The sequence below is a fragment of the Lingula anatina genome, chromosome 1, assembly GCF_051362555.1.
Source record: "Lingula anatina isolate TDL-2025a chromosome 1, LinAna3.0, whole genome shotgun sequence".
NCBI classification, from domain to species: Eukaryota; Metazoa; Brachiopoda; class Lingulata; order Lingulida; family Lingulidae; genus Lingula; species Lingula anatina.
Window position 1 is genome coordinate 35,967,846 of NC_141767.1, and position 8,217 is coordinate 35,976,062.

The 8,217-nt window shown below is 33.8% G+C and overlaps 1 long non-coding RNA gene across 1 annotated transcript; it reads left to right on the forward strand.

Moving 5' to 3' along the window:
- Positions 1-362: 362 nt before the first annotated feature.
- On the forward strand, positions 363-3,494 carry LOC106176795 (uncharacterized). Its single transcript, XR_015332010.1, has 3 exons — positions 363-1,117; positions 1,647-1,744; positions 2,006-3,494. It is a non-coding gene; the product is annotated as an uncharacterized LOC106176795 (long non-coding RNA).
- Positions 3,495-8,217: the final 4,723 nt, after the last annotated feature.

Below are 8,217 nucleotides of genomic sequence, written 5' to 3' on the forward strand. Positions count from 1 at the left end.
GGCATTTATCTAATATTGGCTAGTTTCCAAATATTGACGTCAGTTGGTGACGTTACTTGGCATATTGCCAGTATTTTTGTTTTGGCAACAGACCTAAGCACGTCATTTTTCAAAAATTTTGAAACTCGGCAGAACAAAGAATCAACTAATCTATTGATGTTCAGAATAGCGGTTTTTATTTTATGAAATTATTACTATTATCTAAACTATTTTGTATTTGATAAATATGTACAAAATTGATGGTAAATCCAAAGACTACTTTGTTTTTCGGATATCGTCAAGACAACCAACAGATCATTACGCCATTGTATATAAAGCGAACGCGCTCCGCGAGCGTCAGTTGACAACGAGCTTTCACAGTGCAGTCTGTCCGGAGATCTGGCATATCAATGCGTAAGCGGTGATTATTACAAAAAATCCTACGCGCTTGCACAAAATAGTCCGCGACGTGTGTTTCGCGCCATATTTTGCAAAATCCATATCTGTTATGAAAATCCATGAAACTCTGTGAATAGCCCATTATTCCGCTTGAAACTTTCAAAAAATAAAATTTAGAACTTGATGTAAACGCACAATGTAAAATGAACATTTCATTTCCGTGGAAAAATTTGTATCAGCTGTCTAAAAATAGCACACGCGTTTTTCCCAAGCTGACCTTGGAATTTTTTACCCAAAAATGAAATGATTGCAGAAAAAATGGACAAACATAATTTTTTGATTTTATAATGATTTATGAAACTATATATGCTCAAATGACACCACGAAGAATAATTTTTTTGTGAGACCTTCCTTCTTTGTAAAATCTCTATTTTAGTGCGAATTATGTAGGTCAGTCGAAATTGGGACTGTCACGTTGCACTGAGCAAGTGACTCGAGAGCGTTTTTCTCGGTAAATCTTGCATTTCGGTTGAAAATATGGAATGTTCAGCTTTTCAAGTGTATATTTATAGTATACAGTGTGTCACTGTCATAGTGAGAGCTGTTATGGAAAACAATACATGAAGAAACGACATCGGTGCTGCAGATAGACCATATCGCTGCCATAACATGGTTTCAGACTGGAAATTTTTGCCGTTTGCCTTTCAAGTTACATAGCTTTGGGTTTGCAGACTAAAAGGTGAGTCTTTTTTGCATTCACAAAGTCTCATAGAAGCGCCGAAATATATAGAAATGATTTTGGAGTAACCTCCCTTCGCATAGTTCAAATGCACTTGTTGACGTTCAGTCATAGCGAAATGTTACATTTTGTTGCAAAGTTACAGTTGCACTTTGTTTACATAAAATGTGTACTTGCGTACCTTTATCCCTTCTATTTCCTTTATGGAGTTGGAATCTAGACCTTTTCCAAAATAGGGTGTGTGTGTCTATACACACCTGTTAACTAGCACATTGCGCAATCAGCATTACAGGTGTACTAAAGGTCTTTCTAAGGCAGGTTCCAAAGTTGTTTTACATTATAAGTTTATATATTGTGTTTTTTTTTACAATTTTTCTCTATTAATATCTGAAATTGTTGGTATTAAAATAAAAGTAAATGAAATAAGTTTAAATTAAATTAACCAAGTTTTTAAAAAATAGTTTGTCAAGGCACAGCCACACTTTATGACCAAAGCATACTTTATGACCTATGCATTGTGCTTTTTCAGTTTTAGTGAAATGCTGACAGCATACAGGTCTATCCCTGCCTAAGCTATAGCATGAGAATGGACTTGATGGCATGAAATGAAAAGATACCAGTTAGAAGGTAATTAAGTGTTTATCAAAAAAAAAAAAAAAAGAAAGCCAATACTTCTGTATTTTTTTTATAACTGGCCTATTACTAGTAGGACCAAGGAATTATTAATACTATATAGTACTTTGATAAACAACTGGTGTGAGACTGACAATGAGGTGATTTTTTTTTTTAATCTATAGATTTTTCATTAAATTTCAGTTTTTATCTGCTTTGTATAAATTTGTTTCCACATGTATGATTTTATCATTTTATTATAATTATTTTTAACAGATTCCTGAATTTCATATCAGCTGACAATAAGGGAAGAGGTGTTCTAGTCAAGACCAGGGAAAATTTATTTCCACACAATTTTGTGTGATGGTGCTGTTGATGCAGGTGTGACTGAACAAGAGATGGTGTTTTGTAGAGTCTTGGATATTATTTACCCTAGAAACTTTTCTCATAGCAGACTAGTTCTGGAACATTATTTTCTTCCAGTATTAAACAGGATGGGCTTTGACCCAAAAGACTTCCATTGAGAGTGGCCTGCCTTTAAAGAGTACATAGGTGGCAGGTTTATAGTGAATTAAAAAAAAAAAGACGTGTACCGATTTGTTTCAAGGCTAGGAGACCAGACAAAGATTAGAATACATACAATAATGCTAACTGAAATTGCCTTGTTCAGCCTGTCCACTTCTCAGGTGGAGAGAGGATTCGATACAGTGCTTTCAAAAGAATCAAATCTGACTGGAGGTCAAGTTTGGAGAATATTATGCTTAAGTTAACAAATTTTTGACGGCAGTTTTAAGGGGCCAAGTTTTGATGATCATTTAGTCAAGGAATCTATCAACCACTGGGTGGCAGGGAAAACAGCACAATTTTGAACTTGAAAATTGGTTTAGTTTTCTGATTGTCATATCCAGGTAAATGACCTGACCATTGAAGATTCTAGGGAAATAAAAAATTGAAACATACTCGTATACAATACTGAAGTTTTTTTTTTTTTTTTTTTTTCATTTTTAATGCATTTTACTTTGATATGTAGACTATTTAATTACAAATTATATTTAAGAATTTTCAGCTGGGGAGGATCTTATTTGTATGTCAGTTTTGGCTAAAGTAATATTCATGACTTGATGGGGCAGGTGCTTCTCCTGCCCCCAGAATAGACAGATCAAGTTTGCCAAATAGTTTATTGCAGCCTTGTTAACTGCTTTGATTTAAAAGGCAAACTTTGAAAAAGTCCAGTGCATATTCACGAGGCTGAATGAACATTTCCCAGGAACAGTGTTTTAAGGACACAAGTTTACTTAGTTGTGTTTATTACACAGATTTTAATATTTTGCATGTAAATTTAAGTAGATTAGGGATTTTTTCAAATCATAATTGGAAGGGCCTCATTTTAAATAGTTTAATATGTAAGAGACAAAAATAGTTCTAGTACATAGAAATAAATCTTGAGCAGTAAAATAAGAGAACAAGGCATTAGTGCAGATCTTAATATAATGAATAAACTGGTGCTGAATGATTTTTTTTTATTACCAAAACCCTTTCAGGCTTTAAAAAGTACAACCTGGCCATAGGCCAGTACTTCATTGTACAGTAAATATATATCCAAATAAAAAATCGTGTTTTATTTATTACTAGATATAGCAATATCTTCCTATATTAGTCAAAATTCACACTGGATTTCTTGTGGGGTGGATCATAACTATACCATTTTTGATGTTTTCAGGATGAAGCATATAACTCTTGGAATAAATCTGATGTTTGATGTACAGTCCTTGTTCGTATTTTTATTTTCATTGTAATCTGTTTGCTCTGATATTCAGAATATTTAAGAAAACTTGTAGTCTTTCTAAGTCGGGTCAGTGCTTCAGGTTGGTCACGTGACGCTATAAATTATGACGAAAATGGGGTTCCATTTTTGTCGTCGTTTTGGAGATTCACTTATTTCCCACACAAAATGGGTAAAAATTGTAGGACACATACCTTATGATATAGCATTTGAAAGTTTATGATCTCGTCTTTCTGCAAGATATAATTGTTTGAAAATATTTTGCGTTTCCTGCGATACATAATCACAGTAACCTACTGCACTTGAAATAATCGGTTTTGCCAACTTTTACACAGACTTCACGGGACTATTAACACTTTGCCAGCCAGTTGGGACCCGAACGCAACATATATTTAATATCAACACGAAGCCCACTTGTTTAGCTTTTAGAATATATGTAAAACGCTGGTGAAATAAACATTGTAGCAATTTTGTAATAGTTGAAACGCACTGTGTGACACGCTTCAGAAATGCGAGTGCTTGGCGTCGATTTCACCTCGCGCTAAAAAAAATGGACAAAGCTGAATTTACAAAACATATATACTGCCAGAATCCCAGCTTAATTGGCTTTCATGATTTAGTTTTTAAAAAATTGTGAGATTTCAAATTCTTACAGAAATCTTAAAATAGAAAATTGCGGACACCTGAAACGGGGCTCCATTTGCAATCACCCGCGTGGATAAATCTCCCATTTTACAGTTCTAAATCTATTTTTTATGACAACTAACCTTAAAATTCCGAATCCCTAGACATTCCCACTTCCTTTTATATACATATCGTTTAATCACATCAACAGTTGACAAAAATACACATGAAAACAAGAAGAGATCAAAAGTCGTCCATTTTCACTCGATTTTGCTGAAAGTAGTGCGGAAATGGCCGTCGCTTCAGTCAATGTGCACGCGCAGCTCGGAATCTCCGGACAGACTGGTGAACAGACTTACGTCACTTCACAGCGAATTTCTAAGCTTTTTCAACTATCAGTAGCCTCAGGCTTTCACCTGTTCAACTTTATTTTACCACTGTATCTTGACAAAAGATATTGGTGAGTCTCTCTGCATACTGTGTATTCAAAATTGCAATTTTAGGAAGTCTGGGTCCGTGTTTTTAATTTACGGTCTTTCTTTTCTTCTATTTAGTTCTAGGTCTACGATTTTTGAAAACTTTTCGAAAACACTTTAAGAACTATGCATAGAATCTGCTATTAAACTTTTCATTTTCCCATTTACTTGCTGATTTATTGACTCGACGATTTATTTATTTACCTTTTGATTTATTTTGATATTAATTTTTTTTATTTAATTATTTTTCCTTTCACCGAAAGTTGCTGTAGGCCTAGTTTGGTCAATTTCTAAAGAACTTAGAACTCTTTAGCTGAGAACTAAATAAATAAAGAATCCTACAATTATCCCCATTCTACATGTACATTGACCATGACTAAAATCTACACACACTCGTTTATGTACAACAAAGATAAATTTGCTCCTTTCAGAAATGTGTAGTACAACTGTATCCACCCGTAGTGGAGTCCACTACCACGCATATTATTGCCCATGTGGATGTGGTGGCATCTTTAGAGCCAAAACTAAGGTATCAAATACAACGCTAGCCACTATGGCTTCAACGCTGTTTACCTTTGCCATGAAAACACTTAGGAATGTCTTTGGAGACACCACCTGTAAGTCTAGAATCCCTATAGCAGTTAACGGGTGTCTCCGTTCTACTGAGAGGGCACACTGCCCAGCGGTTGTAATCCAAAGAATACCTAAACCTAGTCGTATTCCTGTTGCTACTAAAGCTTTGTATGGTGGTGGTGAGGGGAGAAATGAAAGGGGGGAAATTATTGTGGCTGATCCTCTGTGGAGGATGAGGGGTAGGCGTGCTCATAAAACGCCTATGCCTAGATCTCTTCTGCGTTCTCCTTGGCACCCTATCAGCTTTAGGCACACTTCAAGAAGTGTTGCCGATGCTTTGAGGAAGACAGAGCTACATGGCAGCTCTATGTTTTGTGGTGACGAGTTTACTCCTTGTAGTCGAAAAGTAAGAGTTAATAGCAATGCACTGGTATCAGAAGTGATACGCACTCCTACAAGGCGTTCAACGTTTACTGGTTCTGTATTGAGAATGTTCTGTTTGGGGTGGTAGCTCACTACTTGTGCCCCTGATTGTATATATTTTCATATTGTATATAGTATCACATTCAGTTCTCTGGTGAGCACTGGCAAATTTTCATTGCTAGTTTTAATATGTTTTCATTTTTTCATACTGTACAAATGTATTTCTTGAAATTATGCTAGTTTAATAGGCCTATTTTAACATTTTTGCAGCCTATACAAATGTTTTTCTTATAACTTGAATTTACATAGAATATCACTTGATTTGTAAGCACTTGGATGGCTGTGTGGAAGATACTTTATATGTAATTTCAAATTAATATTCAATACGTTTTGTACGCTTTTTTGAAAAAAAAATCCTATTTTTATAACAAAGATTAAAGAAACAATTAAAATAAATTTTGATAATTTTCAACCAAAACTTTCTGCTGACTTAATATTAATTTTGGATGAAACATATGAACCCGTTTGTTCTAAATAGTTTAAAGTTTCCATGCGTGTAATCAATACATAATTGACAAAATTTTCTGCAGTATTTACAGAGTAAGTTACATCTGGTTGTGGTTGACTACATACTCATTAGAATATCTCTGAGGAGGATCATGTTCTTGTTGGTGCTGGCCACACTGACAGGAACATGTGGAAAGTTCGTGATCAACCCTTATTGATTTTGGCCAAATCTGTAAGGTCATTGGTCATGATCTTTTCATCATAGCATGTGTTTGTGTTGATGTAGGGCCCCATCAACACCAACACTGCTATGTTCCTCTAAAAGTGTGAGTATGTATGTCTATCACCTCCAGTTATTTCTTTTTTGTTGAAATAAATTGTTGTCAACTAAATTCTTTTCCAGGAAAAACTTTTCATAATTGGAGAAAACTGATTGATCTTTGGAGATAAAATGCTTTCTAAAAGTTGATTTTTAAAATTTCATTTTGCTATTAAAGGGTGATATGCTCTCTTTTTCTAAATTTTGTCAATGTCTGATTTATCTTCCACACAGTCATTTCCTTCCAACTTGTATATATGTGCTGTCTTGTTCTTAAAAAAAAACAAACAAACAAAAGTCCTCGTCAATTTTGATGTAAAACCATACTTGAATCCGAAATAAAATAATTTTATTCACTATATATCTTGTCTTTGTTGTTTTTTGCCTCTCTCTTTTCTCTCTCTCTCTCTCTCTCTCTCTCTCTCTCTCTCTCTTTCATTTAATTTTAATAATATTTTTTTTATAAATCATACAGGGTAATCTTTCTTGAATCAAAGCAAAACAAATTAATTACTTGAATTCAAAATGATATTATTTAAAATCTCGTTAATTTTATATACACACACTGGACAATAGAAGTGTCACCCCTACTGAACCAATACTTTGGGGGAGATAAATGACTGTGGAATGATATGCTCCTGGTATCATTTTATTAACATCAAATTTCACAAAAAAAAATGTAGATCAGGCATTATAACTACTCAAGATCTGCCTACTTTGATTACTGATTACTCGATTATTATTTGATTACTCTGATTCAGGGGGTGACACTTCTATTGTCCATTGTGTGTATATCAAAGAAACATTATCTAAAATCTAAGTGATCTTACTGAACTCAGAATAAGCCAACAAACCGATTAAAAATAAGTTAAATCACAGCGTGTCCAAACAAATCTATAACGTGAAAACAATGTAACATTAATTAAAACCAAATTCATCTTATCAAATTCATCTTATTAAAATAAAGAGGCCAATAATCTGAACTGAAAATGACACCAACATGGGGACAAACAAATTAAAATTAGACAAAAAAATATCCAAGGGTACTAGTTAAAAACACTGCATTCAATCTTAAATCAAAGCACTCCAATGACAATTTACTTGAAATCTTAATTACAACTTGAATTCTTAATTACATGTCATAAGTGGTTTTATTTAAGTGAAATTGTGTCCTGACAAATCTTTCATAAATAAAAGCTGACATTAGTTGAAATTAATGTTCTCTAGCTTAAATCAAAGTAAGAGAAGAAATCCATTACTTAAATTGAAAATGATAATACTTGAACCAGTGTGTCTGAACAAATCTATATCTTCAAATCAATGTTAGTTAGCAAACCAACCGATTACTTGAAATCAAAATGACATTATATGAATCAAAGTGTGTCTAAACACTCTAGACTTAGTCCAATTGATGTTTATTAACAAATAAAAAAAAAAAAATGAGTTCTTATGTCTGCCTACGTTCCATGATCACCTCAGTTAAAAACTTGCATTGAAAGAATAAATAAAATGTGTTTTCCAGTTCTGCTTTATTACCTCCGCCAAGGAGTTTATGTTTTCACCCCTGTCTGTTTATCATCAACATAACTCAAAAAGTTATGGACCGATTTTGATGAAATTTTCAGGGTAGGTGGGAAATGTGTTTACTTATCAGTGATTAGTTTTTGGTGGTGATTTGGATAAATAATCAATAATAATAGAAAATCGCTGCCTTGGCGGAGGTCTGCGCTCTCGGAGTTCTTTTCTAGTCTCATTATTAAATCACGCCAGTGAGATTTAAACT